Below are 8,133 nucleotides of genomic sequence, written 5' to 3' on the forward strand. Positions count from 1 at the left end.
AGCAACCAGGAGGAGCTCCAGGCTTCTTCAGGTGCCAGCACCAGGCTGGCAGGGGGGTCAGCTTGAACTCTAGGGAGTGGGGGGGAGCTGTCCAGGATTGGGGGATAGCTCCCAGCCATGCAATGCTCAGGATTGCAGCCCAGCAATGTGGCACTGGCTTGGGGCGATGCCCTGTGCCTGAGCATGGGGGGAAGCAGTGCTTGAACCATGGGGAGACACATGGGGGAAGCAGTGCTGGGACTTGGGGGGAAATGTAGAGAGAAACAACACTGGAAATGGGGTCGGAGAGGGGAGACACAGCAAAGTAGCACCAGTCCCTAGCACTGCATTTCCCACCTTACCCCTTGTCTCCCCTCCAGTCCCAGTGCTGCTTCCACCCCACATCTCCCCCGCCAGTCCTGGTGCTGCTCAGCTCCCCGCAGGCATGGGCAGGGAGTTGAAGCTGACTAGGGCAGGGGCGGGCAATTATTTTGGACAGAGGGCCACTTACTGAGTTTTGGCAAGCCATTGAGGGCCTCATAATATCAGCCAGGGTCAGATAAATATTAATTTTCTAAAATTTTTAGGGACTCCATGGGCTAAATAGAATGGCCTGGCAGGCTGCATCTGGCCCCCAGGCTGCATTTTGCCTACCCCTGGACTAAGGTGTGTGCTACATATGCAGCAGCAGGGCTGAGGGGACTGGGGACTAGCAAATGATGCATTAACCTAATTTAATGTGCAGTAAGTCCTGTACACATGTAAATGCTGATGCTTTACTGGGCATTAGATTAATCAAATGTGCATAAAGCATTTCATGTTAATGCACCCACAGTCTATCTAAAACACAATAGTAAAATAGTCACAGGAGTTAAAACAGGAGTGGGTACTGGCTATCTGACAGACTCCAGTGATTTTTCACTTCTTTATCAGAGCCTCCCGATCCTCCTAGTTTAATGTAAGCTTTTTAATAATTTTTATTATTATTTAAAAGCTTCCTCATTCTTGCAATTAAAAGCTTCCTCATTCTTGCAATCTATTTTCAGGAGTACTAAAGCCTTGGGAAGAGGAAAACTGTCAAGGACATCTGCTACAGAAGCTCTTTGAATTGGGGAGTCTGAAAGTTCAATTATGTTCAGCCTCTGAGCAACATACTTCCTCTGTTTAAGTCAAGGACATCCAGAGTATTTTTTTTTTGTTAGTTTATTTATGGGTCTAGGCTTTGATTATGTAGCTATGGAAAGGAAAATTGATGCTAGGTGGCGCAGTTGTTTTATCCACTGCCTTTCCAAACGGAGCTCACAAATGCAGTCTATTGGGCTCACAAGTGAAACAACTCTTGTTCTTAAATCTTTATAATCCCACTGAGCACAAGAAACACCATGATGGGACAAATCTTGAGCAGAAGTCAGTAGATTGCTTGTATGAGCAGGATTTAGCTCTTTGTGTTTTAGCATGATTGCCATTCTTTTCTCACAGGGCTACAATCTACCTACATACTAGATCAGTAGGGAGTTCACAGAGTTGTGTAATCCAACGTACAGCTACATATAGCTATAGATGTATTCGAAAACACAGAAGCACGTCTGCCAGGACCATACCTAGTATTATAAGCCTTATTGTCATAAGCCTTAAATTTGAAAGACAAAAAAAGAATTGGTTAGAATATTATTTATTATTTATATTAATCTGAATCTTGTCAGATTAGACAAATACAAGGACCCACACCCATGAAACAAGGGAATGGCATTGTTTGATGCGGCCAGCTCTTCCCAAGATTCAGTTTACAATCTCCAGGTTCATCAAGGGACAGTATTATAGGACCTGAATAGGGAAAACTGATCTGACTGGCTGTTAGCAGGTATCTCCTAAAATCTCTGGTCTGGTACTCCCTCCCAGTTGGAGAGGGGTGAGCGAGGGCTCTCCTTTCATACCACACTTGAAAATACCTCACCCAGAAGACAGTTGTTCTAGGAGAGTCAGTAACTTTTATGCACAACCCTGATATCATACCTGTAAGTACTTATTTTAGATGCAAGTCCTCTGAGCAGCACCACCTAGCACATCAGTCTACACTTAAGTACTAGGCCAAAGAACCTGAACGGAGAGGCAGAATTTTTAGCAACCTTTTTCAGCCCGATTTCTGACTTGGGGGGAATTTTAAATATAGAATATAAAATTGCAATAATATTAGATCAGCTGGCTTGGAATTGCTTTCTTTAAGTGCCTGTTTCAGCAAAGGAATCATTTGGTACATTTTCTTTTCTTTTCTTTTGTTTTTTTTACCCTGACCAGAAAACAAAGAGGTTTGTCAAGTTTTTTTCCAGCTTGCAGGTAAAGGGTTACAGATTCTAGGAAGTTTTAAATGCAAACTTTAAAGGATTTTATTTTCATCTACAGTCACATGATACCTTAATACCCAATGACACTAACAACAGTGTCTCATTAAGAGGTCATGCAAACTCTCAGGCTAAACAAGGCATTCTTACATATTTAACATTCAAATGCAGAAGCCAAGCTAAGGCATGGAAGATTCTAATCAGAAGAGCTGCACTTCCTGACCAACCCAAAAGTCTCAGGTAGGAAAAGTTCTTGTTCCTTTATGTCTGGCTACATTCCTGATGTTAACTATATTTTCAAGATAAAGTGTTTACCAGGCTTTTGATCTTTTAGTTTTTAGATTAATGTTTCTAATAGTTTCAGCTGGAAAACATTTGAACTCCGTCTTTAATGTTGCACCTGTTGCAGAGGCACTATGTTTTCTGAATAAAAATATTTGCAGTCCACTTAAAGGAAAAGCACAGTGGAGCAGATAGATTTAATTAAAAAAAAAGTCTGACCACCTAAAGCTAAAATGAATTTTAGTTATCCTTGTTGCTAAACCATTCTCATTGGGTCTTTTGGTGGGGGGGTGTAAGAAAAAAGAAGTTGATGCATTCCTTATGCCTGAAAAAAGGAATCTGAGCATTTCTGACTTTTTATGCTATGAATTGCATATATCATTTTGGTGAATATGTATTTTAATGGATGTGGTTTCCCATGATTCCAGTTTCCCAATTCCCATCTCCTAAAAAACTGGTTAATTCCTCAAAAACTTGCAAGTTAAATACAAAGCAGGTGAAGTTGGAAACCTCAAAATTCCAAAAAAGGAACAAAATATAGAAACAATGGGAGTGGGGGAACAGTTAAGACCACAACTCTTATTAAAATCTGGGAAGGTATATATTTTTTATCAAGCTATATTCAGCAACACATAAAATGGCATAAGGCACCACTTACCTTAGTAGTATTAAGGGGGTCATGTTCTCATTATTGCTGTAGAATTTCTATGTACTGTGTCAGGCAACAACTAGACCTCTTCCCCATATGAAGACCTCTTTCTACACTTTATTTTTTTCGTTCAACAACATAATTGTTCTGGACAAGGCACTATCAACTCACCATTGTATTCCCTTTACAGGAATGTAGTACCCAGACTTGTTTGACAACTCTCCCCCTAGTTTATCAAAAGATTGCCCCACTGGGAATTTCTCCTTCTTAAAGCAACAAGCAGCATTTGTTGATTTTCTCAAAATGCTATCCTTCTGAGGAAGAGAGGATGGTTGCTGGGAAGGCCCTTTCTTCAATTTATTATATAAATATATCTTCTTGCCCTAACTACTATTAAGAGAGAGAAGCAGAAGATAATCATAATAATAATGTGTCATACTTAATTGTGCTCTTCAGCCAGCTGTCAAAGTGCTGTCCAAAGAAAACTACCGTTACCCACATTTAATAAATGAGGAATCTTTGAGCCCCCCCCCAAGCTTATCAATTGCATTTTCAAAAGTGGACACAAGCTTGATCTTGCTTCAATTTATGGATTTCTAATTTGAGATATCTTAGGCCTAATATTCAGAAAGGCAGAAGAAAAATCAGTCCCAGAATGTGTTAAGTTGGATTTCCAGAAAACCTGTCAAAATAGAGTCCACTTTTAAATTCTGGCTAGAAGCAACTACCATAAACCTACATAACAACTCTGGGGCAAAGGCAGCAATGGAGTTCAGCCAGCCAGGCATTCCCACTCCGCATCCTGGATTAAGCCCTCAGAAGCACAGTGCAGCTGCTTCGCTACCCAGATTGTCAGGGTAATGGGTATTCAGTTTGAGACGCTTACTCGGAGATACTTGTTAAAGCTAGGACTCAAGGCAGTTGCTGTGCACTATCCTATAGTTACATATTAACACTGTTCCAATGTGGTTGATTAGCACACAAAATTACTGTTTAGAATGCAAATAGGGCAGTGAAGACTTATCAGTCTGAAGGCATATTAACCTTTCAAGAAGGATGGTGTGATTTGCAGACCAGGGACTTTGAGGACCCCCACTACTCCCATATGTCTGCTCCTGTAGTCCAATACCCAAGCAAGACTTCAGGAGTAGACCCCAAACTTCAGACTCCCCTCAAGGCTCCTGCTGCCTGCAATGGACTTAGAATCAATTAAGTATGTAGAAATGAAAGAAAAAAAAAAAACGAAAGTGGAAATCAATTTTTGTCATCAAATAGCAGTCTTACTTAATAACATGCATTTCAATATTTCCAGATAAGATCAGCCAAATTACAGAATTTGTTGCTTTCACATAAATATTCAAAAAACACCAGTGCAGCCAGCAATTTTGCAGAGATTTGTTTGTGAAGAATAAAATAATCTTTTTTTAGCTGTCAGTACCAAAAAACAGGGGCCTTTGGTTTGGCTTGGGTATGAGTTTGCATGATGATTGTTTAAATGAAATTCTGGTTACCTTAACGTAGCAGTATATGTTTTATTCAAATATCATTCTGTGAACATTACCTTATAACAGCCAGAATGTTATCTTGAGCCAGATCCTAGCTAGTATGAATGGGCACAGCTTCACAGATTTCAGAACATTTTAAATTAGATGAATACCTAAAATATTTATGAATTAGATTACTATCAGCCTCATCGGAAGAAAGAAGCATTCAGCTGTGCATCTCATCTAGCATCTGAGAATATGCTTATTTTTCTGTTACTGCTGTGCTACCTATTGTTAGCAGTAGTATAATCACAGTAACAAGAAGCCCCAGTCATAAGCCAAGAGCCCATTGTTCTAGGCCCCATACAAACACAGAACAAAAGATGAGAACTTCAACTAATATAAGTACATCAGTCACGGTAGGTCAGGTTTTGTTGACAACTTCTTTGATGTAAAATTAGAGTAGGACCATTAGTTTCAGAGGAAATACTTTAAATATATACTACTATAGGTAAGACTAGAATATGAACCAAAGTTCTTAAGATTAATGCAGAAAACACGTTATGTAATACAAAGTGCATAGTCCATAATCCATGGGGGGGGAATGTACCAACGCTAAGACTGGCAGCCATCCCACTGTAAACGGAATGGAAAAGGAGTACTGCATCTTTAAATACCAACCACAGTATATTATGACTCTTGCATTTTAAGTAATGTTTGTACAGATTGGGTGGGTCATGGAAAACCAAAATTTAGCAGCTCAGTAGTTAAATCTGCTACATGTTTAATTATGTAAAATGTTCTTAGCGAGTTTGAAAGGTATCGTATTCAATATTTGCACTGGATATTCAATATAGGTTTTCCATGGCCTCAGTCAAAAAACATACATAACTTTACTTTAAAAAAGAAAGAGTCTGAACTTGGATTGAGAAAAAATACAGCAATTGCATTAATTTCTAAGAGCCCAATAGAAATTATATATAAACACCCGGCTTCCTTCTTAGAGGTTCTGCTGTTCCTTATACCAGTAATTTAACAATACTTATGGTAATCAGCATTGCTTTGATTATTGCATTTTGATTATGACATATTCTTGCCAGTAATGTCAACATGGAGTCAGCTGCAGAGATGACTCATGGGGCTTCCCTGGTAGGTACATATAGACCAAATACTTCCTTCTGGTTCAAAGGCAGAGAGAAATTCTTGGAAATTAATGAAACATGGCCAAACTCTAGAGAAGGGTCTAACAGACAAACACATAATCAATGTGACCCTCAAATAGTTAAAACATTATTTTTCCTGTCTTGTTTTTACGGTAATAGAGTTGTCCGGGGACCGCATTATTATAAATGTGAGTCAGTCATGGGCCTAGGAGGCGCATTGGGCTAGTGTAGTTAAGACGCTCCAGCTTCCACTGCCAAAGACAAACAAGGAAGCAAAGTGGCTAGTACTCCAGTCATCTCTGACTACCTGGACCAAACAATTAGATATTTACTTACAGCTGGACTGACAGAGGATAACCTTCAGCACAAATCAACAGCAATATTACATCTTGATTGTAAAAATGAAGCAAAATCCCTTTACCGTTCTGTGGCTGCATTTTTTGTGTATGAACAAGTGTTTGCTGCACCTTTACTTCACTTTACTTTTAGCCACCTACACCTAGACTGCAAACAAGCATGTGCAGTTCCAGAAGCAGTGTGTGCAAATGTTCACTGCTCCTGGGAGCATGTAGAAAGCCTGGTGTTAGTAACTCAGGGTGGAAGGAAGGGCAGGCAGGTTGCAGGGAGGGTTGTGGGTCCAGGGGGTGGGGAGGTTGGCAGAATTAACGGGGGGTAGCATGTCCATGGGACAATTTGCTGGTTAGGAGGGTTGGGGGAAGGCTAAAATTAGCTCAGTCAGAGGGCGCATTGGCGACATGTAGGGGGTGCACACACACCCCCTGAGATTGGCCATGCCCCCCACCACCCAGTCTTTAGACTTCTCATCTAAACAAATGGGTTCTCGAGCAGCACAGTGCCATGTAATCCCATCCAGGAGTGTTGGGTCAATACTGACTGACAAGCAAAGGAGCCCTACTTTCTGAATTATGAGCACCCCATCAAGGAGCAAAAAAGTTTTGTTCAATCCGGCAGTGACCTGCTCAGTTTAGGAGAATAAATGAGAATACAGCCCAATAGTACTGTGTATAGTAGCAGGCAGTGCCAGTAAACTGAGAGTGGTTAATTGTTACTGTACTATAGAACTCAAATATTGGAAATCAGGAGAAAGAACCAGAGAGAACAGGATTGAAACATGAAGCGTTACATGTTTTTGTTGCTCTAAGGTCTATGTCTAAATAGCAAAAAGAGAGAATTCGAGGAAGGATGTCATGATGTTACTACGGATAGTAATAATCTCTCCATGGTTCCAGTGAATAGCTCTCATTTGGATGTGTGATGGAATTTATATTTTGTTCTGGACTGATCATATTGCCTGAGGAAGTATGAACTAAATGCTTCTTTTGCAGTAACAATAGAAAGCAGACAGACAAAATCCAAACAGCTTCTCTTTTTATCTGACCTTTTTTCTCCTTCAGTTTTTATCCAGCAGCTTATTTAACTCCCCATTCCTTATTCAAGTCATAAATGTCCAATGTAGAGCCACAGATGCTTTCTGGTGATAAAGACTGTTTATAGTTCCATGCTCCATTGTAAATTCACATGCAACCTCATCTGGTGATTCAGAAGGAAAATTGAAAATATAGAACTCCCCAAACTGTTCTTTAATATCACTCTCCACTTTGGAATAATTTCCATTCTCTAAAAAGAGAGCTGGATTTTGACTGAATATGGCCACTTAAGATGCGATTAACTGGCATAGCAGAAGTGCAATTGTTGGGATCACATATCAGATATCATTGAGCCCTTAATTTAACATCTGTAAATGGCCTTAGACTAATCTAAGTTATCTTATGGCACATAAATAGGTCCAATTCCCAACCATAACAATCAACTAACTCCTACTAACTTCTATGTTTGCCAGTTAAATCTTGTAGTGACAGAATGAGACCCTAAGGCTAGGGACAGAACTTACACACAAAGCGGTATAAATTATCAGAAACTGGTTTAAACCTGTAACAGAAAATGGCCCAAACTGGTTTGAGATAACCCAGTTAAATGTAGTATCATGCTTAACTGATTTGGCTCAAAACAGTTTATGTAATGTCTATCCCAGACCCCTTCCTGGTTTAAGTTAAACCAGAGTCCTCCAGCACCCCAACATGCTTTCTGGCTAGACTCTGCTCCAGCCCAGCCAGGCTGGCCCCACCCACCTGTTCCCCAGCCAGAGCACAAACAGGCAGGGTCGGGGGGTCTAGCCAGAGAGGGGTTTAATTTCCCCCTCCCTGTGCCACCAGCAG

General features: G+C 40.4%; 1 protein-coding gene across 1 annotated transcript in view; it reads left to right on the forward strand.

The window, feature by feature from the left end:
- Positions 1-2,490: 2,490 nt before the first annotated feature.
- CUNH4orf19 (chromosome unknown C4orf19 homolog) overlaps positions 2,491-8,133 on the forward strand; it is a 167,423-nt gene continuing 161,780 nt past the window's right edge. Inside the window, exon 1 of the mRNA XM_019526594.1 lies at positions 2,491-2,558. The gene's annotated coding sequence lies outside the window, so the exon portion shown is untranslated. The remainder of the gene's footprint in view (positions 2,559-8,133) is intronic.

This window comes from Gavialis gangeticus, unplaced genomic scaffold, assembly GCF_001723915.1.
Source record: "Gavialis gangeticus isolate Ggan-Ray unplaced genomic scaffold, GavGan_comp1, whole genome shotgun sequence".
Classification (NCBI taxonomy): Eukaryota; Metazoa; Chordata; order Crocodylia; family Gavialidae; genus Gavialis; species Gavialis gangeticus.